The sequence below is a fragment of the Sturnira hondurensis genome, unplaced genomic scaffold, assembly GCF_014824575.4.
Source record: "Sturnira hondurensis isolate 20B ecotype Veracruz unplaced genomic scaffold, ASM1482457v3 Scaffold0012346, whole genome shotgun sequence".
In the NCBI taxonomy this organism is placed as follows: Eukaryota; Metazoa; Chordata; class Mammalia; order Chiroptera; family Phyllostomidae; genus Sturnira; species Sturnira hondurensis.
The window spans coordinates 1,090,569-1,116,141 of record NW_028084977.1 but is presented as its reverse complement, the minus strand read 5'-3'; the positions used below and the strand labels follow the sequence as shown (position 1 = coordinate 1,116,141).

The 25,573-nt window shown below is 35.4% G+C and overlaps 1 non-coding gene across 1 annotated transcript; it reads left to right on the top strand.

The window, feature by feature from the left end:
• Positions 1-1,597: 1,597 nt before the first annotated feature.
• LOC118997035 (U1 spliceosomal RNA) lies at positions 1,598-1,758 on the top strand. The gene has a single exon (XR_005068591.1). It is a non-coding gene; the product is annotated as a U1 spliceosomal RNA (small nuclear RNA).
• The last annotated feature ends 23,815 nt before the right edge of the window (positions 1,759-25,573 follow it).

The window sequence follows — 25,573 nt, the reverse complement described above, 5'->3', positions numbered from 1 at the left end:
TTGGAATCTAAACCCCAAGATAGGCTCCCCAGCCTATAGCACAAAAAAAGAACCAAGATAATATCCAGCTGTTAAAAGCAGCAGGGTTTCTCTCTGTGAGGGAGAGATGGCTGGAGAGAGAGAGAGCCTCTTAGGGGCCAATGTACACAATGTTATTTGCAACCATGTTTCTTGGGCTCTAGTAGAGAGCAGAGTGGACTAGAGACATTTGAAGATAATCTGCAGTTGGTGTATCTGGGGAGAGAGCTGAAGGAATAGCCACCAGGATCCCTGTGCTGAGTCACTCCCCATACTACAGAGGCCAACTTTTCCAGGCAGAGCACTCTCCAAGTGATAGCAGGCTAAAGGGAAGCAATAACCCCACCCTCAGGAATCACTCTGGCCCACATTCTGGTGCTTAATCCAGGCTGCTGTTAACAGTTTTAGTCTATACCACTGCTTAGTTTAACAACTAAGGTAGAAAATACAAAGGAGCAACCAAATTAGGAAGGCAAAGAAACAAACGCCAAAAGAGAGAACAAGAGAATTCTCTAGAAGAAGAAATGGAGGAAAGCAATTTATCTGATAGAAAGTTAGAGTAATGATTATAAGGATACTCAACACCACGAAAAAAGATGGGGACACTATAAAAGAGAATCAGTTGAAATAAATAATGTAATATCTGAAATAAATAAAACACTGGAAAGAATAAATCATAGGTTAAAAGATGCAGAGAATTGAACCTGTGATTTGGAAGAAAGGGTAGAACAAAGCACCTCGGCAGAGCAGCAAAATGAAAGAACAAAATTTTAAAAAAATGAGTAGAGCTTAAGAAATATTTTGGACAACATGATGCATAACAACATCAGCATCATGAGAATACCAAAAGGACAATAGAGAGAGCAAGGGATTGAGATCCTATTTGAAGAAATACTGACTGAAAACTTCCCTAATCCAGTGAAGGAAAAAGACACATAAGTCCAGGAACCTCAGAAAATCCCAAACAAGTTGGACTCAAAGAGGCCTACATGAAGACACATCATAATTGAACTGACAAGGCTTCAAGGTAAGGAGAGAATCCTAACAGCCATACACACACACACACACAAAGCAGGTAGTTACCTACAAAAGAGTACAAATTAAAATATCATCTGATATTCAACAGAAATATTTCAGGCCAGAAGGGGGTGGTGTGAAATATTCAAGGTGATGGAAAACAAGAACCTGCAAACAAGGCTACATTACCCAGCAAGTTTATCATTTAAAATCAGAGGAGAATACAGAAGGTTCTCAGACAAGAAAAGGCTAAAGGAGTTTGCTAACACCAAACCAGTACTGAAACAAATGTTAAAGGATGTAAAGGCTGGTCACAGGAAGGACCTCAATTTTTGCTCCCCTTGAGAGAAAGACATGGTGTCCCTTTTCCTTCACCAGACTTTGTAGTCCATGTGAATGTCTCATTTTATCCATAATCATGCAGACACTAGAGGTCGGTGTCCACATCAGCATAGCAACAGCAATACTGACATAGAAGAACAAAGTTGGAGGAATCATCAAACTATATCAAACTACCTAATATCAAACTATACTGTAAAGCCATAGTAATCAAAATAGCCTGGTACCGCCCAGCAGGGGAGATACCGTGATAACAAAGGTGGTTTTTCCAGGACAAGGCTTATCCATTGCACTCCGGATGTGCTGACCCCTGCAATTTCCCCAAATGTGGGAAACTCTACTACATAATTTGTGGTAGTGGGGGACTGCATATGCACTCTCTCCTGTTTTTTTCAGAGGTTGAATGTCAGGCAGTGAGGTCTTTGTGGTGTGTGTATGCACCAGATATTTCTCTCGCTGTATGTAAAGGAGTGCCAGGATTTCTCTCTGATAAGTCTCACTCCTGTCTTTCACTGGCAAATTTCTTTCTTGAAGTGTAAACAGCCTGTACTGTTGCTGGTACTTTTCTTTTCCTGTCACATTTCTATAGCATGTCTCTTTGGTTTCTTCTGCGGTTGACACCAGCAAAAGAAATAGAGAAAACAAGTACCCTGGTACTGGCATAAAAACAGACACATACATCACTGTAACAGAATAGAGAGCCCAGAAATAAACCCGCACCTTTATAGTTGGTTAATATTTGATGGAGGAAGAAAACATATACACAGGGCTAAAGATAGTCTATTCAGTAAATGGTGTTGGGAAAATTGGACAGATATGTTCAGAAAAATGAAACTAAATCACTTTCTTAAACCACACACAAGAAGAAATTGAAAATGAAACAAAGACTTAAATGTTAGAACCAAAACCATAAAAATGATTGAAGGAAACATAGGCAGCAATATCTCAGACATTGCTTGTAGAAATATTTTATCAGATATATCTCCACAGGCAAGGCAAACAAAAGAAAGAGTAAACAAATGTGACTACATGAAACTAAAAAGTTTTTATACAGCAAAGGAAACCATCAACAAAATAAAAAGACAACCCACAGAATGGGAGGACATACTCACCTATATATCTAATAAGGGATTAATATCCAACATGTACAAAGAACATACCAAACTCAACACAAAGAAACAAACTACCCAGCTGAAAGTGAGCCAAAGACCTCACTAAACACTTCTCAAAGAAGGACATACAGATGGCCAACAGATACATAAAAAGATGCTCAATGTCACTAATCATCAGAGAAATTCAAATAAAAGCCACAGTGAGATATCATCTCACACCTGTCAGAATTGCTATCACCAATAAATCTACAAACACCAAGTGCTGGCAAGAATGTGGTGGAAGGGAAATCATTTTGCATTGTTGGTGGGAATGCAGACTGGCACAACCCCTGTGAAAAGAAGCATGGAGGTAACTAAAAAAATTAAAAAAGGATCTGCCTTTTGACCCAGTGATCCCAGTTCTGGAAATATATTCAAAGGAACCCAAAACACGGTTTCGAAGGACGGGAGTATCCCTATGTTCATTGCAGCATGATTTACAATTGCCAAGATATGGAAGCGGCCCAAATGTCCATCTATAGATCAATAGAAAAAACAACCATGGAACAGCTACACAATGGGATACTACTCTGCCATAAAAAAAAAGTAGAAGAAAATGTTACCCTTTGCAAAAGTATGGATGGACCGGAAGAACATTAAAATTGAAATAAGGTCAATGAATGGAAATCAGTCCCTTCACAACAGTACCTGGATTAGTGATTGATTGAATGACCAAAGGAGGATTTTGAGGAAATAGTTTTACAATTCTGGCTGCAACAGAAGGTAATTTTATTCATGTGAAATTAAATAAATCAGCTTTATCTTGAAGTAAAATAATTCTTAAAATTTCTCTTTGCCAAGAAGTACCAAATAACTCCACATTTTTTGTCTCTTTTTTTTCCCAATTTTTTTATTTAATTATTTTTCAAGTACAGTTTTCTGTCTATTACTCCCATCCCATCCCACCCCCCATCCTCCCCCCTCCCTCCCATTTCCACCCTTCTCAGTTGTTGTCCATGTATCCTTTATATAGGTTCCTCTAAATCCCTCCCTTATTTCCCCTGAAATTCCCTCCCCTCTCCCCTCTGGTCACTGTCAGCCTGTTCTCTATTTCAGTGTCTTTGGTTATATTTTGCTTGCTTGTTTGCTTTGTTGTTTAGCTTCCTGTTAGAGGTGAGATCATATGGTATTTGTCCTTCAACACCTGGCTTATTTCACTCAGCATAATGCTTTCCAGTTCCATCCATGTTGTTGCAAAAGGTAGGAGCTCCTTCTTTCTTTCTGCAGCATAAAATTCCATTGTGTATATGTACCATAGTTTTTTGATCCATTCATTTACTGACGGGCACCTAGGTTGCTTCCAACTCTTGGCTATTGTAAATTGTGCTGCTATGAACATTGGGGTGCATAGGTTCTTTGGGATTGGTGTTTTAGGGTTCTTAGGATACAATCCCAGCAGTGGAATTGCTGGGTCAAAAGGCAAGTCCAATTTTAGTTTTCTGAGAAAATTCCATACTGTTTTCCATAATGGTTGTACCAGTCTGCAATCCCACCAACAGTGGACCAGAGTCCCCTTTTCCCCACACCCTCTCCAACATTTGTTGTTTATTGCTTTGTTTATGATAGCCATTCTCACCGGTGTAAAGTGGTATCTCATTGTAGTTTTAATTTGCATCTCTCTGATAGCTAGTGATATTGAGCATCTTTTCATGTGTCTCTGGATCCTCTGTATGTCCTCCTTGCAGAAGTGTCTGTTCAAGTCCTTTCCCCATTTTTTAATTGGGTTAGTTGTCTTCTTAGAGTGAAGTCGTGTGAGTTCTTTGTATATTTTGGAGATTAAACCTTTGTCTGAGGTATCATTGGCAAATATGTTTTCCCATACAGTTGGTTGTCTTTTTATTTTAATGCTGTTTTCTTTAGCTGCGCAGAAGCTTTTTATTTTGATGAGATCCCATTTGTTTATTCTTTCCTTTATAGTCCTTGCTCTAGGGGACATATCAGTAAAAATGTTGCTGCGTGAAATATCTGAGATTTTCCTGCCAATGTTCTCCTCTAGGACTTTAATGGTGTCATGGCTTATATTTAAGTCTTTTATCCACCTTGAATTTATTTTGGTGTATGATGTAAGTTGGTGCTCGAGTTTCATTTTTTTGCATGTAGCTGTCCAGTTCTCCCAACACCATTTGTTGAAGAGGCTATCTTTACCCCATTTTATGATACTGCCCCCTTTGTCGAATATTAATTGACTGTAGAGATTTGGGTTTATTTCTGGGTTCTCTATTCTGTTCCATTGGTCTATGTGCCTGTTTTTATGCCAGTACCAGGCTGTTTTGATTACAGTGGCCTTGTAATACAGTTTGATATCAGGTATTGTGATCCCTCCTACTTTGTTCTTCTTTCTTAACATTGCAGCTGCTATTCGGGGTCTTTTATGGTTCCATATAAATTTTTGAAGTGTTTGTTCTATGTCTGTGAAATATGCCATTGGTACTTTAATAGGTATTGCATTGAATCTGTAAATTGCTTTGGGTAGTATGGACATTTTGATGATGTTAATTCTTCCAATCCATGAACACGGTATACGTCTCCATTTGTTTGTGTCTTCCTTGATTTCTGTCTTCAGTGTTGTGTAATTTTCTGCATACAGGTCTTTAACCTCCTTGGTTAGATTTATTCCCAGATATTTTATTTTTCTTTTTGCTATATCGAATGGGATTTTTTTCTTGATTTCTGCTTCTGCTGATTCATTGTTAGTATACAGAAATGCCTTTGATTTCTGGATATTGACTTTGTATCCCGCTGTTTTGCCAAATTCATTTATTAGTTCCAGCAGTTTTTTGGTAGAGTCTATAGGATTTTCCATGTACACTATCATGTCATCTGCAAACAATGACAGTTTTGTTTCCTCCTTTCCGATTTGGATGCCTTTTATTTCCTTTTCTTGTCTGATTGCTGTGGCTAGAACTTCCAATACTATATTAAATAGAAGTGGTGAAAGTGGACAACCTTGTCTTGTTCCTGATGTTATTGGAAAAGCTTTTAGTTTTTGCCCATTGAGTATGATGTTGGCTGTAGGTCTTTCGTATATGGCCTGTATTATAGTGAGGAATGCTCCCTCTATTCCCATTTTGCTGAGTACCTTTATCCTAAATGGGTGTTGTACCTTATCAAAAGCTTTTTCTGCATCTATTGATATGACCATGTGGTATTTGTCTTTGCTTTTGTTTATGTGGTGTATTACATTTACTGATTTGTGGATATTGAACCATCCTTGCATCCCTGGGATGAATCCCACTTGGTCGTGGTGTATGATCTTTTTGATGTATTGTTGGATGCGATTTGCCAATATTTTGTTGAGGACTTTAGCATCTATGTTCATCAGCGATATTGGCCTAAAGTTTTCTTTCTTTGTTGTGTCTCTATCTGGTTTTGGAATTAGGATGATGCTGGCTTCATAAAAAGAGTTGGGGAGTTTCCCATCATTGTGGATTTTTTGGAATAGTCTGTGAAGAATAGGGGTTAGCATTCCTTAAATGCTTTGTAGAATTCTCCTGTGAAACCATTTGGTTCCTGTGAAACCATCTGGCTTTTGTGTGATGGGAGTCTTTTGATTACTGCTTCAATTTCATTTCCTGAAAGATCATTCTGATAGCAGTGTGCTGCTTGAATTGTTAGAGTGAGAGACTGAATGGCTTCATAGAGACCAATGAAAGTGCTCATCTAGCAATTAAGTTCAGAGATAAGGGAACAGGGTAATAAGACAGTAAGAATGATTAGATATCGGAGGAGATGATTTTAAAGGCATTAAGGAAGTAAAATCTGTACCTTTTTTTCCTGATTTGCTGTAATACAATAGATTCAAGGACGACTTTCATTTCTGGCTTAGGTAATATATACCAAAGCATGAGCGAGTACTCTGGTAAGACTAATATGTACCAAAGCATGAATAATATCCTAGAAAAAGAACAGATAGGTAAAAAGAATATATTATATTTAGGTTTAGAGAAAACTGATTTATTCTTTTCAGAAATGTTGCTTTGCATATCCTCATTGAATTAGACAACTTCTAATGAGTAATCACATACATAAGATTTGAATATAAAATGTTGATTTAACTGTTTATGGAGATTTGTGCACACTGATTGGTACTTCAGAAAACATATGTCCATGGAGATGAGAAATAAAAACTACAATTTCTTGAAACTTTAACAAAAGAGTATAATGAAAATGAGTAAAATAAGGAAAGGTCATGTTAGACAATGGAAAAAAGGAGAGTAGTTAATAAAATATAGTATAGTTTCGAAATACCATGCAGACATTGAGAAAAAATGGCCACTTTGTACATGTATCATGACAAACTATCAAATGAAATAATTTAGTTGAAAACATGAATGTTGAGCAGAGGGCAATATATTTATCCATTTTTGATTATAAGAAAGTGATTATGTCACCATGTACACATATATTCACAAGATACTGAACTCTAGAGTGGAAAGAAAAGTCTTTTCATTCTTATTCTGCCCATTTAAAATCAAAACACAGGCACTTGTAATATTTTCAAAGTATTATAAAGCAAGGGAGAATATATGGTACACCTATATAGTACATTTTGTATAGAAGTACTCATGTATTAAAAGAATATTTAATGACATGAGGTAAGTTACTGATAAATTATTTATACTGATAAATGTATTTACTGTATTATTTACAGTACAATGTGAACTTGGTAAGACATTATACTCACATACAGTAAACACTGAAATGTTTTTTTCATTGCATTCTTTTTATTCTTAAAATATATTCCTTTTAAAAAAAAGAATAAAATACTTAACTTATTGTCAAAAAGTGAGACAAAACATATTCAATGGAAAAATAACATAAAAGGAGAGTGAAATTGATGGTATAAAATGTCTGAGAAAATGGGTAGAGATGGATTCAGATAACATTTGCAGTTTTTTGTACCCATAGGAGTAAAATCATCTCTAGTGAAACTGGAAGAAGGCTACAAGAGTGATTGATGATGATGATGATAAATGTAGAGGTGAAAGGCCTGGAAGCTATTAATCTCTCTATTAAGTAGAACAAAAGGTATTCTGCTGAGTGTGATCAAGAAAATGACCAGGGCAGAGCCTTTGAGGAATGTATAATAAGTGTTTAGCAATAGCTATTTTTATTAAACTTATTGGGTTTACATTAGTTAATAAAATTACATAGGTTTCAAGTGTACAATTCTGTGATATACCATCTGTACATTTATTGCATTATGTTTACGATCCAAAGTCACACCTTCCATCACCACATATTTAGCTCCCTTTTGCTCTTTTCTACCTACTCCCCTTCCCTCTGGTAGCAACCACACTGTTGTTTACATCTACAAGTTTTTGTTTCTTTGTTTGCTTATTTGTTCATTACTTTTCAGTTTTATAACCCACCTATGTGTGAAATCACATGGTACTTGACTTTTTCTTTTTTGTGTAGAAATAACTATTAAATGGTGGGAGATGAAGGTAGGTGGTTAAGGGAAAAATAGTATCATCCTCTGAGAGTTTTATAAGTTTTCAAGTACCATTGTGGAGCTATTGTTATTAAGAGAGTTGAAAATGATGCAAAAATACACCAATAAAATATTGGCACAAAATATAAAGCCCACAAGCAAACACATATGGGTAACGCCATACATGAAAGAGGTGCCACTACTGCATCATAAGTAAGGTTGGTTTTGGGATAAATGGTATTTGGACAAGTGGTTATTTACAGTTAAAAAATAAAATTGGATCTATTCCAGAGAGATCAAAACTTAAGTATGAAAGGAAAGCTGCACAAACATTTTTATGGAAGAATAATTTCCTAATTCTAATAAATGAGAGTAGAAACTGATTTATTATTATAATTGAAGTATAATAACAAAATATGCGACACAGATTTTTAAGTATTCAATATGTTTTGACTATCCTACACATCCATGTATCCATCACAGCAATCAAAGTATAGACTATTTTAATTACTGCAGGAAGTTACTGTGGCCTTCTTGTCTACCAATTTTCTGTCTGCTATGAGTAGCAACTACTTTCTCATCTCAACAGTTACAGATTGGTTTAGCATTCTTACACTTAATATAAATGGAATCATAGATTATGTGACTCATAGATTATGTGACCATTTGCATTCACCTTGTTTTGTGTCGATATTTTAATATTATAATCTTATTTTTACTACTGGTTAATATATCTTTATATAAATATGCAGTGATTGGATAATCCTGCCTCCCTTTGAACATTTTTTACAACTCTCTTGTGAAAAAAATACTTTTATTTATATTGGGAGAATAACTAGAAATAGAATTCCTGTGTCAAAGGGTTGATGCTTATGTAAATTTAATAGATACTGTTCAACAGTTTCCAAAATGGATGGCAAACTTATATTCCCACTAAAAACACATGAAATGCCCTGGTATTCTACATCCTTGCTAAAACTTGGCATTGCTATTTTAAAAAATTTCAACTTTCTGGTTACTTTATAACTATATCTTATTTTGCTTTTAATATGCATTTATTAGGCAGCATTGCTGAATTGCTGACAGTCAAAAGGTGCCTATCTATCAGCCAAAACAAAATAAATTGTATTGGTCTCTACCCTCTCTGTGACATGACAGAAGGAAGGGGAAATAATATGCAAGACACTGTTAAAAGTCTCTCAATATTCATCATCTCATTCTACCCTTGCTACAAATATTAAGTACATTTTATAGTCATTTACTACGTGCAAAGAGAAAAAATGATAATATTAAGCAAATTCTGTTAGATTACATAATCTTTTGGCAGTAGAGCTAGAAATAGGATAGCTAATAATTTAAAATGTTTCTTGGCCTGGTTTCAACAAGCTAACTTGGAGCTCATTGGCAATGTGATGCTTAAAGAAGCAATGCAGCTGTAATCTTTCTGGAAGATGATCAATAGTAGACATTAAAATTCATTGTGGTATCCTCCTTATGTGTACTAAAATTTGAACTTTTCCTTTCTCACATATCGGCTGGTAATTATGTTTCCTGATAGAAGGATGCAAGAAATACTTTCACTTTTAAAAAATGATTTTATTTATTGATTTTAGAGAGACAGAAGAAGAGGGCAAGAGAGAGCGATTTTGTTGTTCCACTTATTCATTCATTGGTCGTTTCTTGTATGTGCCCTGACTGGGAATAGTCTGAAACCCTGGTGTATGTATTTGGACAATGCTCTGACCAACTGAGCTACCCGCCAGGTCCAAGATGCTTTCACTTCTGCCACATTAGTTAGATTTGCCAGAGATGAGAGTCTTGAGTTATTTCAAACTTCTCCTTTCATTTTCTCTGAAAACAATCACACCACCTCTTATCATAAAAAAGGTTAAAAGTTATCTTTTCCTGCATCTTTGGAAAAGCAAAAAGATGGTAATTTTGCTTGATACTGCTGACAAAAGTGGTAGTATCTTTTATCTTAATAACACTTTCCAAGTCATATTACTTAATTCCAAAATAGTCATTAAAATTCATAATAAAAATATATATCTAGATTTAGACTATTACTATGTAATAGTTAACCTGAGCTAACAGATTACCTGAGCTAATCTGTTCAGGTAGCTTGATAGTATATAAATGTTCTGAAGACGAAGCCTTTAGGATGAATGCCTTGTACATAGAGGTATAATCTGAATAATAACACAACCCATCCTACATGAGGCCTGATTAGGTTATTCAGGATATCCCACAGAAAAATGCTATAAAAGGAAACTTATGAGTGTACATGAGACCTGATTAAATGATTAGTTCTCTGGAATAGCATTATGGAAAAGTTCATGTACATCTTGCAGTTACTGCTATTTTAAAATATCAAGTATGACAAGCTAAATGAGAAAACATTTGAAATACTATGATTTTTGTCATATTCTTGGTGTTTACTAACTTAAACAGTTTCTTCTTTCCAGAAATAAGGCCATATTACAGGAAATATTGGTCTCATTTTGTTTCATTTTTAGGCATTCCCTAGAAACTATCACCAACATATTTGTCAATGTTTTCATAATTGAAGGCCTCTCACAAGTGGCCTTGTTTAGACACCTCCAAATTAAGCTAGATTGTACACTTTAGTTATGAAAGTGTGATCTTTTGAAAAATAATAATTTCATAATTGATGATAATCACTGCACTGAAAATTCAAAATGCAAGCTGCGCAAGTTTAAAAACAATATACGCACCTTGAACTGAGTGGTAGATCAGAAGCTTCCAATCTCTCAATGGTGGTTTGGCAACAAACAATTTATGTGCACTGCCTCTGCCGAGAGCTGTGTTCTCCCCTGGCACCTCATTTTTAGAGCTATTTTAAATGTTTTTTATTCTTCATAAGACTTCTTTGTAAACTAAATAACCCCAGGAAGTTCATTACAGCTTAACAAATTACTGCAAAAAGAAGTCTGTTTATTTCTCCTGACCTCCCACCTAATTCTCCTGAATGGAGGAAAAAAATCCTAGTAGCTGGTGGATGCAACAAAATAGTCTCAGCCCCAAGGAGACTGTGTCCCTAGCAAACATCCTGTAAGTTGATTGCCATCTGTTTAGTTTCAAAATTTTCCTTTAAGTTGGGTCAGACCCCACCCTGTTCCCCGCTCGGGCTCTGTAAGCCAATAGCTAACCGCCACATCTGCTTCTGTGCAATGCTTGCTTGCTTGCCTCTATATAAGGACTTAGCTGTAAGCGCTGGGCGCGACTCCTGTTTGCAGCCCCTGCAGGCACTGTGTCTCAGGACACTTTGAGAGTTCGCCCCTGCGCAGGTTAAACTTGGCCAATAAAGTAACATCTTTGAAACCCTGAAAGTCTCCGACATTTGTTCTCGAGGTTGGTGGATGCAACAGTAGCCTCTCGAACTCATGTGGAGGGGTCAGTGCATGTTATGAGTTCACATATTTATCTCATTTGTCTCTCACCTGAGAGGTTCTTTAGTCTTTCTTCCTTTTGTTACCCCTCATCCTCCCTATCTGCTCACATATAAGTTGATAATGTTTAAGTTTCTATTCTAGCCAATGGCATGGTTAAAATTTGACTAATGGGTGGGGAGAGTGTGATCTCACTTCGATTGTGAGACCCAGTTGTTTGGCTCAATTCAATATCTAGCACTGATGTGTCTGTCAATGAATGACCTTGTTTTCCTGTAGTTCTTTGTGGCTTTTTAATTGAATGGATTGGGGTGATGATGTATTGCAAAACCATGCAGGTTTCAAATGTAAAACTCAATAAAACATGATCTGATGCTGTATTGTATGTCCATGGTTCCAAGTAAAGTCTTTTTCCATTCTCGTTTTTCCCCTTTGCCCACCTCCACCTAACCCCCACCTCCTCTTTCCCAGGGGCCATCATCACACTGTTGTCTGTGTCTATGTTGATATATACATATTTTTTTTGGCTAATCTCTTCCCTTTCTTTCATCCAGTCCTCCCTCCCTCTGACAGCTGTCAGTCTGTTCCACATTATCTATGCCTCTGTTTCTATTCTGTTCATCAGTTTATTTTGTTTATGAGATTCCACATGTAAGTGAGATCATACGGTATTTGCTCTTCTCCTAGAGTTCTTATTCCTTGTGTGTAAAGCTCTCTTACTAAAAAAAAATACATCAGGATGTCTCTGTTGTTATTTTCAGTAGAAAACCAATCCTGCCAAATGTTTCACACACCGCCCCCCAAGTTCTCTCGTGGTGCTTCTGTTGGCAGAATCCACAAAATGTTTGCTCTCCTAGAGAATCCAAGCGATGTACTTTTCTCTTTATTCCCTTCTGTGTTAGATTTCAAGCTGGATTAAGATTTTAACTGGCAATGAGTATATCAATGCACAGAAAGTTTTATTGTGATTGGGACAATGTACAGGCATGCAATAAAAATTCCACTAGTAACCTTATCATTTCAATGTTGTCTCACAACACATGGACAGGGTACAGTCCTTGGGAGCAAAATTGTATTGTTATCTCATTCTGAAATGCACTCCTGGTTATATGAGCCATCATGGAAATAGTCCTCAGAGTCAGGTTGTGGGGTTCTGTGTATTTAAGTACAGTGGATATTTTCAATGAACGGATAAAAACATGAGAATTTTTATAGAGAGAGCTATGTCATTTTCTCTAAAAATATTTGGGGAATAAAAGGCTAAATGAAAATATTATATTAGAAGCAAAAATACAAAGGGAAATGATAAAACAATGTTCCTAAAATATTCTAGCTCTACAAGCAGAGCAAGAAAATGGAAATTTTGACTCCATGGTAGAAGTCAAGGCTGGAAGAAGTAAAGGTAGAAATAGTTAACCTAGACTAGTTGCTTTCACATCACTTTTTAAATTGGTAACTAGTAAAACATTTCTCTCTACACTATACCCATAGCGAACAGACTATCAGTGAAATGAGTATACCCCTCTTTTGTTTTCATAACCTGCACTAATTTAAATCCATTAAAAAGTGGGAAAGGAAAGAAGAGTGTTTTTCCAATTCACTTTAGGTCATAGAAAGGTACAAGCAAGTAGACATATGGGAGAAAAAATAATACAGTGAGTGAAAACTTTGAATAAATCCCAGAAGGGGATTGGAATAAGGAAACCAGTGAATGCATCCTTTGAAATGTGTAGGAAATAAACCAATAATAAGACAAGTAAGAAAAGTCCCCTTTGCTCCTATGTTGGGTACATAAATGTTTAGGGTCTTATCTTCTTGTTGGTTTCTTCCCTTTATCTTCATGTAGTGTCCTTGTTTGTCTCTTCCTGTAGCTTTGGTTTTAAAGTTTAGTCCATCAGATATAAGTGCTGTTACCCTAGCTTTTTTTCTCCTTTCTGTTTGCATGAAATATCTTTTTCCATCCCTTTACTTTTAGTCTCTTAATCTGAGGTAGATCTGTTGGAGGCTGCATTTATTTAAATCTTTTTTCTTGTTCTTTCAGTTATGTCTTTTGGTTGGGAGATGTAGGCCATTTACATTTCAGGCAATTATTGATAGATACATATTTAGTGCCATTTTATTGTTAGACTATTTTCCTCTGTTTTTTTTCTTTCTTTGTTTCTTCTTAAAGCAAGCCCTTTAACATTTGTTGCAGTACTGGTTTGGTGTTAGTAAACTCCTTTAGCTTTTTCTTGCCTGGGAAGTTCCTTATTTCTTCTTTGATTTTAAATGATAGCCTTGCCAGATAATGTAGCCTTGTTTATAGGTCCTTGCTTTCCATCATCTTGAATATTTCACAGCACTCCCTTCTGGCATGAAATGTTTTTGTTGAGAAAGCAGATAACTTTTAGGCCAATACAATTGGTGTTCCTTTTTAGATAACTACCTTCAGCTTTTAGATTTCTCTTGCAGCTTTTAGGATTCTCTCCCAAACAAGTGGAACCCAAAGAGTCCTGCACCAGGACACATCATAATTGAAATGTGATATAATTGAAATGTGAAAAAAAGAGAGATAAAATCTCTTTTTAAGAGATAAAAATCTCTCTTTAAAGAGATAAAATCTCTCTTTATCTTTAATCACCAGATCCAAGGCTTAAAGATAAACTCTCTCTTTAAGAGATAAAATCTCTCTTTATCTTTAAGCCTTGTCATTTCAATTAGGATGTGTCCTGGTGCAGGCCTCTTTGGGTCCCACTTGTTTAGGACTCTCTGAACCTCCTGTACTTGTGTGTCGTTTTCCTTCACCAGAGTAGGAAAGTATTTGGTCATTATTTCTTCAAATAAATTCTTGATCCCTTGTTTGCTCTCTTCTCCTTCTGGTATTTCCATGATGTGGATGTTCTTATGCTGCATGTTGCACAAAATGTCTTAAGCTCTCCTCTTTTGTTTAAAGTCTTTCTTTCATCCTTTCTCTCTCTCTCTTTCTTTCTCTCTGTGTGGTTGCTTTAGTCTACCTTTTCTTCTGCTTCATCTAACCTACTGTTGATTTTTTTTGCGTTCTTTATTTCCAGCTGCTCATTTTTATGATTTATGTCTGTTTTCATGTTGAGTGTCCATATTATTATTATTCTAAACTCTCCATCTGACAAATTGCTTGCCTCCATTTCATCCAGGGTGGGTTTTTTTTTTCCTGTCAGATACTCTTGTTCTTTCATTTGGAGCATGTTTCTTTTTCTTCCCAATTGGACTGCCTCTTTACTTTGCTTTCATGTATTAGGTAGATCTGCAAGATTCTAGTACATGCCTAAGCCATACCCTGCCTGTCACTGGCCCTGGACAATCTACTTGCAGCAATCACCAATCCACAGCTCTTGGCTTCCTCTCCTGGGCCAAAGCAATTTGTAGATTCAACACAATCCCTATTAAAATGCCAATGACATATTTCACAGATATAGATGAATTATTTGAAAAATGTATATGCAACCATAAACAACCCTGAGTAGCTGCAGCAATTTTGAGAAAGAAGAACATAGCAGGAAGGATCATAATACCTGATAGCAAATTATATTACAATGCCACTGTAATCAAAACAGTCTGGTACTGGCACAAGAACAGACATGTAGATTATTGGAACAAAAGAGAGAACCCAGAAATAAACCCAAGTCTCTATGGTCAATTAATATTCAACAAAGGGGCAGAAGCATAAAATGGAGTAAAAATAGCCTCTTCAACAAATGATGTTTGGAGACTTGGACAGCTACATGTAAAAAATTAAAATTCTTCCACCAACCTATACCATACACAAAAATATACTCAAGATGGCTAAAGACTTAAATATAATTTGTGATACCATAAAAGTCCTGAGGAGAAAGCATATAGGCAGGAAAATCTCAGATATTCAGCACAGCAATATTTTCACTGATATGTCCCCCTAGAGCAAGGGATATAAAGGAAAGAATAAACAAATGGGACTTTATCAAAATAAACAGCTCCTGCACAGCTAAAGAAAATATCCACGGAATGAAAAGAGAACCAACTGTATGGGAAAACATATTTGCCAATGATATCTCAGATAAGGGTTCAATATCCAAAAGATATAAAGAACTCACATGACTCCATTCCAGGAGACAAATAATCCTATTAAAAATGGGCAAATGACCTGAACAGACACTTCTCAAAAAAGTACTTACAGAGTGCCAAGAGACATTTGAAAGGATGATCAGCATCACTAGCCATCAGAGAGATGCAAATTAAAACTACAATGAGATAACACTTCACACCAGTCAGAATGACCATCTTAAACAAATCAACAAACAATAAGTGCTGGGGAGGTTGTGGAGAAAAGGGAACCCTAGTGCATTGTTGGTGGGAATGCAGACTGGTGCAGCTACCGTGGAAAACAGTATGATATTTCCTCAAAAAAAAAAATGAAACTGCCTTTTCACACAGCGGTTCCACTGCTGGGATTATAGCCTAAGAATACTTAAACATCAATTCAAAAGAACCTATGCACCCCAATCTTCATAGCAGCACAATTTACAATAGCCAAGTGCTGGAAGCAACCTAAGTGCCCATAAGTAAATAAGTGGATCAAAAAACTGTGGTACATTGACACAGTGGATTACTACTCAGCGAAGACAAAAAAGGAGGTCCTCCTACTCTTTGTGAAAGTGTGGATGGAACTGAAGAGAATTATGCTTAGAGAAATAAGCAAGGAGGTGAGAGCTGAATACTGAATGATCTCACCTATAAGTGGATCCTAATCCACAAAACAAACAAGTGAGCAACGTATAACCAGAATGAATGTAATAAAGAACAAACTGATGGTAACCATAGGAGAAAGGGGATGGATATCATAGGGGGAAGAAGGGGAAGGGTAATCAAGTAATATGTATACAGGACCCATGGATAAAGCCAAAGGGGTAGGGGATTGAAGGTTAGAGGTGGGCCAATGGGGGTGGGTGGGAGGGGGAAGTGGTAACAGGAAATTGGAACATTTCCTTGGTTAGATTTATTCCCAGATATTTTATTTTTGTTTTTGCTATATCGAATGGGATTTTTTTCTTGATTTCTGCTTCTGCTGATTCATTGTTAGTATACAAAAATGCCTTTGATTTCTGGATATTGACTTTGTATCCCACTGTTTTGCCAAATTCGTTGATTAGTTCGAGCAGTTTTTTGGTACAGTCTATAGGATTTTCCATGTACACTATCATGTCATCTGCAAACAATGACAGTATTGTTTCCTCCTTTCCATTTTGAATGCCTTGTATTTCCTTTTCTTGCCTAATCGCTGAGGCTAAAACTTCCAATACTATATTAAATAGAAATGGTGAAAGTGGACAACCTTGTCTTGTTCCTGATCTTAGTGGAAAAGCTTTTAGTTTTTGTCCATTGAGTATGATGTTGGCTGTAGGTCTTTCATATATGGCCTTTATTATATTGAGGAATGCTCCCTCTATTCACACTTTGCTGAGTAGCTTTATCATAAATGGGTGTTGTATGGCTATCATAAACAAAGCAATAAACAACAAACGTTGGAGAGGGTGTGGGGAAAAGGGGACTCTGATCCACTGTTGGTGGGATTGCAGACTGGTACAACCATTATGGAAAACAGTATGGAATTTTCTCAGAAAACTAAAATTGGACTTGCCTTTTGACCCAGCAATTCCACTGCTAGGATTGTATCCTAAGAACCCTAAAACACCAATCCCAAAGAACCTATGCACCCCAATGTTCATAGCAGCACAATTTACAATAGCCAAGAGTTGGAAGCAACCTAGGTGCCCGTCAGTAAATGAATGGATCAAAAAACTATGGTACATATACACAATGGAATTTTATGCTGCAGAAAGAAAGAAGGAGCTCCTACCTTTTGCAACAACATGGATGGAACTGGAAAGCATTATGCTGAGTGAAATAAGCCAGGTGTTGAAGGACAAATACCATATGATCTCACCTTTAACAGGAAGCTAAACAACAAAACAAGCAAGCAAAATATAACCAAAGACACTGAAATAGAGAACAGGCTGACAGTGACCAGAGGGAAGAGGGGAGGGATTTTCAGGGGAAATAGGGGAGGGATTTAGAGGAACATATATAAAGGATACATGGACAACAACTGAGAAGGGTGGAAATGGAAGGCGGGGAGCATGGGGGGTGGGGGGGGTGGGATGAGATGGGAGTAATAGACAGAAAACTGTACTTGAAAAATAATTAAATTAAAAAATTGGGAAAAAGAGAAAAATATGCATAGCCAATTACAAGTTTTAACTAAAATTAAATAAACTGGTGATAGGATGAATTCCTCTATATGAATTAGAGGGATTTTTTTTTACAGCTATTAAGCATAGTCTGTGCTCCACCATGTTCTGGTTACAATTTTCCCAAAGGAATGGAACCTTAGAGAGATCTCACAAATAAAGGGAAAAAATAGACCAAAAGTAGCCTATGAAATACCTTAGCAAGTTTTGCTGATGATTGTGGAGATGTCCACTTTATAATAAAAAATGCATCTTTTCTCAGGATTGATTGTTATTAAAAATATTAGGAAAAATGATACATGGCAAAGTAGGTATAAACATTTCAGAAAATAGAAATGTAAAATATTCAAATTTGCATATAACTATATTCAAATTGAGATGAAGACTTTAATGAATGAGAAGTAAGTTAAAAGTTAGGCTTGAAATAACATAAATCCTTGAAGAAGGGAAAAAGCATAAACTTAATCACCATAAAATTAGCTTTGTGGGGATCCATGGAGAGTCAATAATTGAAACTGTTGGGCAATGTAACTCTTAAGGAGTAATTTTTCAAGTGGTTATTTTTAACACATTGCTGTTTAACTCTAAGCAGCAACCTCTTCCTTATCATTCAAACTTCTCTGAAAACTTGACCATCACCATTTCAACTATTTCTCCAACTCTGAAAGTTTACCCTTCCAAGAAGAATAGTATTTTCAGTAGCATATATTTTTCAAGGTTTGGTACAAAATGTGGCTCTGCCAGAATTTCCCATCACTAAAAATGGAACTCATATTGGTTTGCTTGATGTGTTATACAGAGCAATTAATTTTTATTATGAAAAAGATTGACATTCATTCACCCAGAGAACATGTTAGTTAAAATTTATTGAATATATTAACATAGAAATTAAAATATCAAAGTGCTTTCAGCAATATTGCTTCTTAAAATAATCATTACATTGTTTTAAAATTTAAATAATTGCTGTAAGAGTTTGTATAATTTTTATTCCTTAATCTGCTATGAAATAAATATTAAATTTAAATGAAAAAGCACATTGGAAACAAATATAGAACATAGTTAAAATCACAAGTGCTTTTATTATTTTTTTAAGATTTTATTTATTTATCTTTAGAGGGGCAGGGAAGGAGAAAGGAAGGGAAATATCAATGTATGGTTGCCTTTCACGAGTCCCCTGCTGGGAACTGGCCTGCAATGTAGGCATGTGCCCTGACTGGGAATCGAACCGTGATCCTTTGGTTCTCAGGCCTGTGCTCAATCCACTGAGCTATACTAGCTAGGGTACAAGTCCTTTTAAATATTTAGTGATACACAAATTATATGATGTAGTTTTAACTAAAAATCACTTCTATACTAATATTTCACATGTTTTCAATATCACAATAAACATGGGAGAACCAAACCAGGAAATTCTGGTGTAAATACTCAGTAATATATTTCATTTTTCATGTTAAATATATTTCTTTTATTGTATGCTTTTGCCCAATTCTGTTTTGAAAGGAAAAGTACAGTGTTTAAGGTGATGGTAAACTTATTAAAGTCATTCAATTTTGTTATTATTGGGCTGTGCCAGCATTTCACTCCACACTAAGCACCAAAGTCACAAATGTCCACACCTTCTCACATATCCAGTCTAAATGTGGATTTCCTGTGAATTTTCATGTAGTCTAATCACTGATAAGAAAACTAATCAGACCATAACATCTGAAAGTTTCCTAAAGTATAAATTTAAATGCAGCTAAGTAACACAGATAATGTTTCTTAACCTCAGCATTTCGGAAATAAATTGAAGAAAAAGTTCTCTTTTTTCCTAAACATTTTCCTATATATTCAGCTTTAACTTACATTTTGTTGTACCTCTTTGCTCTTCTTCTCCTTCCATCTTCCCACTCTCCTCCTTTTAAGTTATATTTTATAATCCTAAAGTTTTCCCTAAAAATCAGGCTGAAAAAAATCTACTGTCAAATCATATCATTGCATTATCTTATTGAATTATTTAATTAGCCCTCATTAGCTAGAAACAGCTGGAAAGGAATGGCAGCAGCTATGGTGATCTCGTTTGAGTGCTATTAAAAATTACATTGTCTATGGTGAGCTTGGCCCCAAAGTAATTGTTCCTACTGTTGCAATGAATGTTTTGGAGTGATACTAAAAAAAGTTGCTTTGTACTCTTATTTGTTAATCACATGTTGGTGTCAGTAGTTGCTGGCAACGTCTTTAGTTCCTCAGTATTTGTTCTCTCTGTCCTGAATTCAGAAGAGTTCATGATAAGCCCTTGCCTTTTATGTACACACGCATGACATGTGTGCCAAGAGGCACTCACATAATAGAAGAGCTTACACATCAATGAGTCCTGCTTGAAAACATTAATTTTGTCTCCTACTTTAGAAATACTTTATCAGATCCAAAGGAATACACAGGGGCCAGGGAGTAGAAGAGGGTACTGGGTAATTATGACCAGAAATTTCTGTATCAAAGTCTCTTTCTTGGAAATTTTTATATTTGTCGCTTCATGCACTTCAATGTTTGTTTTTGTTATAAAATCTACAATTGATCATTCTTCTTTACCTCAGAAGCAGGCTTGTTAAGGTCCTAATCATCTCTCATGTAGATTCGTATACATTTGTACTAACTAATATGTGTCCTTGATCTACATACCTCCTCCTCTTCAATAGTTGTATTCTGTCTTATGCATACATGAAACAGATGGATTATTTATTTATAATTTCAATGACAGTAAAGATTTGTAAAATCATAATAGAAAATTTTTGCCAGTCGGGGTAGATATTCTAAAACAATGATATAACATATTTGTTGTTTTATGAATATAGAAATATGGAGTCTGTCTGGAAAAAGCCCAGCCATTGTTAATATAATGAGGGTAGTTTGTGCCACATCGATGTAACCTGTCAGCCAAGGAGAGTGGACTGGAATGTGTATGCATGAACAATGACAACTTCACTGCACTCACGAGTAGTCAGTGGGGGTGGTAGATGCTATCAAGTGACCATGTGTACTGTGTAGCCATTGCGTTCAAAATGACTGAGTAGAGCAACAAATCTACATTGAATTTTGCATTTTAAGCTTTCTATGCAGAACATTCCTATGCAGAATCTATTTGAATGATAATTCAAAAGGCCACAGATATGGGCAATTGGTGATTGGCGGATTCTTCACAACTACTTGCCCACTCATGCATCTCCTCTCATGCAGAGTTTTTTGGTGAAATATGAAATCACCCAGCTCCCTCTACAGCCCAGATTTGGCACCATGTGACCTCTGGCTTCCCCCCCTCCCCAAAAAATACCTTTGGAAGAGAAGAGATTTCAGACCTCCAATGAGATTGAGGAAAATATGATGGGGCAATTGATGGTAACTGGGAGAACTGTGTGAGATAATATGGTGCCTACTTTGAAGGGGACTGAAGTATCATTGTCCTGTGAACAATGTATATTGCATCTTGTATCTTCTTCAAAATAGTCTCTATTTTCATAATGTATGGTTGAATATCTTCTGGAGAGAGTTCATATATATTAACAAATTCAAGTATAACTTTATAATTATATCTACTCATTTATGTAACTGTGTGTATGTACAAGCCATATATAAAACAATAACATAAAGTAAGGAAAATAAGTTGTGTAATCTTTTATTATTGTAATTTTGACATTTGGTCTTTATACATTTTATCAATTCCAGGTTTTAATCACAGGAAATGGTTGTATTTTTTCTGAACAGGCATAAACCTTTTCAGGTGTTCATGGAATGTGCTGATCTCATTATGTCTTGGGCACCTGTCACCAAACAGTATCAACAGCAAAAGTGTATGGAGCCCTGACTGCTAAGCATGGGGCCCTGCCAGTCTAAATGTACTGTACCTGATTTCCAGAGCCACCATCTGGGCAGCAGGGGCATGCCTCCAGGCTGTTTGTATTGTAGACATTAACAGCCTCATGAACTATAAACTGACTGGACAGCAGGAAAATTAGCTCCTGGGAATAGGGGCAGGTGGCAACCGTTTACACCAAAGCATATTGATGGAAGAAGTGCCTACATTCAAATAATTTTTGAATCTGAGCCAAGAACTGCCTGTTCCCTCTTCCAGCTAACCATTCATTATTCAGCCCCCTCACCTGCTTCATTCCCTTGGGAGCTATACAAGCAGCGCTCACCAGCTGCCTTGCTGGAGATTGCTCTCCTGTGACACCAGAGAGAAGCTGGGCTGAGAAAGTACTGAGTGTGAATAACCAGGTGAATAGGTGTAAAGGTAAACAAAGATTTTTTGCTATTTTACTTTATTCACTCTTACTAGTAAGAAAGAAATGTTTGCATTGGATATAAGTAAAAGTCCTTTACAACAGCACCTATTATTCAGGAACTTTACTGTATACAAAAATATAGCAAAGGCTAATTAGAATAACAATTAATCTCCACATATAATAGATATTCATTAAATAAAGTCAGTAAATACAACACTAACACTGACCACTTTTCATTAAAGACAGTTCAAGTCTCTACTAGCTTCCACTCCTTTTTTATTGCTTGTTCCTTCCCTCCTTTTCTTTTTTTTTCTTTTTTCCCTAATTACATGAAGATCAGAAACTATTCTTCTTTCTCAGCCACCTTCTCTGTTCTATTTCCTTGTTACAAAAGTATGATTCATGGACCAGTAGCAACAGCATCACCTGGCAACTGGTTAGAAAATGCAAAATCTCACGTTCAACACTAGACTACTGGATCAAATCTGATTTTTATCAGGACACCTTTGATTTCCCCATGCATGTGAAGGTTGGGTTGTACGTTCTGTCAGTGTTCTCAAGACTGGGATCACATTAGAATCACCTGAGGAACTTAAAAACCACCAATGCCTAGGACATGCTGCCAGATTTTAATTTGATTGATCTGGGAAAGTGCCTCAGAATCAGTGTTTTTTTCGAAAGCCCCTGATTCTAAATCACATTTGAAATACAAAGTTATTTATGCACTGATTCCACAAATATATTTTGAAAAGCTTAAATCTAAGCATGCACTAGGGAGTTCAGTTCATGCAAAATTGTGAAAATAATGTCTGGACCTACAACAGAATTGTAGGAAAGAGAAATTGATTTTGGTAGAGGAGAATACCTTTTGTAGACAACAGAAAAATTGGGTTTTTAACTGACTGATAGAAGTCAACTAGCTGTAAGACTTAGATTCTGAGAAGACATACATTGAATTGATAATAATTTTATAACTTTTTAATAATGAAAAGAACAGATTTTAAACTACACTTTTATAGTGACAAGAATTTCTCAAATAATCTTTAGTCGAACATTGAACATTGTTGTTTTCTTACTTACCAGTTATTATATGAGACCATTGCCCTGCCATTTATTAAAAAAAAAAAAATGAGATCACTCACTCTACTAGAAAACAGAAAAAAAACAGCCTATTAGAAAATGAATAGTTTTCCAAGAATCTGTTGGGCATACCTTTAAACAAATAACAATGATGTAGTCACTCAAATTCTAAAAGAAAGGATATATAAAAATAAAAAGATTTGAAGAGAAAATATAAAAATTATATTTTTCAATTCTTCGAACTTATGAAAACCTGAGTACTTCATTAAATATGAGAGAATTTCCAATACATCATTTTAAATTCATGTAAAAGAGTTTGTCCAAGGTGGAAATATAAATATCAAAATTATATCCTTTTGTGAATTATTCATGAAGTAGTATAAAGATCACAGTAAAACATAATATTGGCATAAATGCTTTTAGGGTATATTCATTTCTTATTTAAATAACTTTAAAAACACATATTAGTTTCTATCTTAAACTACACATGTTTACAGGGACTGCTAACAAAAGATTAAAATGAAGTTGCAAATAAAATTCTATAAACCACTAAGTGTTTAAATAATAACACTTTCCAACGAAAGTTATGGTATTGACCTACTGCAGTATTTTCAGACCATAAGATGTACCTAGGTTTTAGAGGAGAAAAATAGGGGAAAAATTTGAAGAAAAAATGTGGCAAAATATTTAATAACATAAATAATATAATAAATCACCAATGTAAACGTAAACAGAACTCAACAGTAGCATTAACAACCATTATTCCTCCCAAATTGGGGGGGTGCATCTTATAGTCTGAAAAATATGCCTTATAGAGAGTATGCTATTTAAAACTACATTATAACAGCTTTCATGCTTTCTTTGAACTCAAAATCTTATCAATTGACATTTTGTAATTTTATTTTTTTAAAATTTTATGTAAAGTTAGTCACAAAATGTACAATCACTTCTATAACCCCTTAATATAAAGGTGATTATATTTACAAATTCTATGACTTTAATATACATAGTGGTCAAAACATATGTTTAAGGCTATAACTCCTGTCAAGAAACAGATTTTTGACATATAATTTGCTAAATGTATTATGTTTTTTATTATATATTCAGCCTTTAACAGCACATCTTCTCTTGAAAAACTTCAGCTCCTGGAAGTTACTATTACAATAATAGGTGGGGAATGAGAAGAAAAAATTAATGAAGATAATGCTTAGAAGAGCCAACTTTTAGCAAATCTGGTAATGCAGCTTTGTTAAGAAAGTGAATCTATCTTGAGATTAATTTAACTAACTTGAAAATATGGTGTTACTTACTGAGAAAATATCCTTTCCAGGGAATATAGCAGCTTAGAACATAATTCTACTTTGTTACAGAAAAAACATGAAAATAATCACTAAACAAAATTATAACTACAATGCATTTGTACATGCACTCAGACAAAAATTTTTATAAAATTACTATGTACCAAGTACTGTTCTGAACAATTGATGAAAATCCAACAAGGTATAATTCTGTGGAGCTAATATTCTCCCAGGAAACTCAAAATACAAAATAAGTTAATTTCAGAGAGTAATAAATGAATGTGATAAAGAAAATAAATAGGCGATAATGCTAACACGCTACCCATAGACTTCTATGGATTTGATTTGTGGTGTATCTTTCATCTTTTGATGAATTTTGGTTGTTTCTGTGTTGGATTGTTACAAATGAAGCTGCTAATATTTGTGTGCATGTCTTTACATAGATGTATATTATTTCTTTTGGTTGAAAAACTAGGAGTGGATGGCTGATGGGAGTAATTAGTGTAACTTTTGCCTTAAGGATTATACTATGAAAAGATGTATAAACAAAGTCTGAAGATGAAGATAAAACTTCAAATAAGCCTTGAGTGATTTATAAATGTATATAAGAAATATTCATAAAATAATATTCAGATCATATTATATTTTGTTTTTAAATGGAAGGTAAAATTCTTTTAGAAAAGCAGCATAGATGGGAATTGTGATTCAGACATGTTAGAGATACAAAGCAACACCTTGACCCTACAGAGTCACCTCGAGGTGACCAGTGGTAAATTCCTCTATAATTATGACTATGTAGAGAAAATATCTTTATCTCAGTTTTATTCTTTAGATTCTTTAAGTTCTTTAACACTTTAAATTCTCTAAAGTTTAAATTCTTTAAAACTTCAACTGTGATTTTCCTTGCCAAAGTAGTTATTAAATGAACTATATATTACTCTAATTATTATTATGTTATTAGTGTTTTTATGTATCATATGTTACTTTTCTAAAGGGAATAGTCTTCCTAAGCATTAATAGAAGAGTACTTTTGGAGAAATGAAATAGTCATTGTAGACTTCCAAGAAGGATGGCATAATAGAAATACGGTACTTGCCTGCTCCCACAACCACATCAAAATTACAACTACAGAACAACTGTCATTCAAAACCACCTGAAATCTGGCTGAATGTAAGTCCTACAATTAAAAGATTAAAGAAGAAGCCACATCAAGACTGGCAGGAGGGACAGAGACACTGGTGTCACACCCTCATGTCGTGGGTAAAATAGGGAGGGATATCTAGCAAGGGATATCTAACAAGGGGTCCCAGCACCACACCAGATCC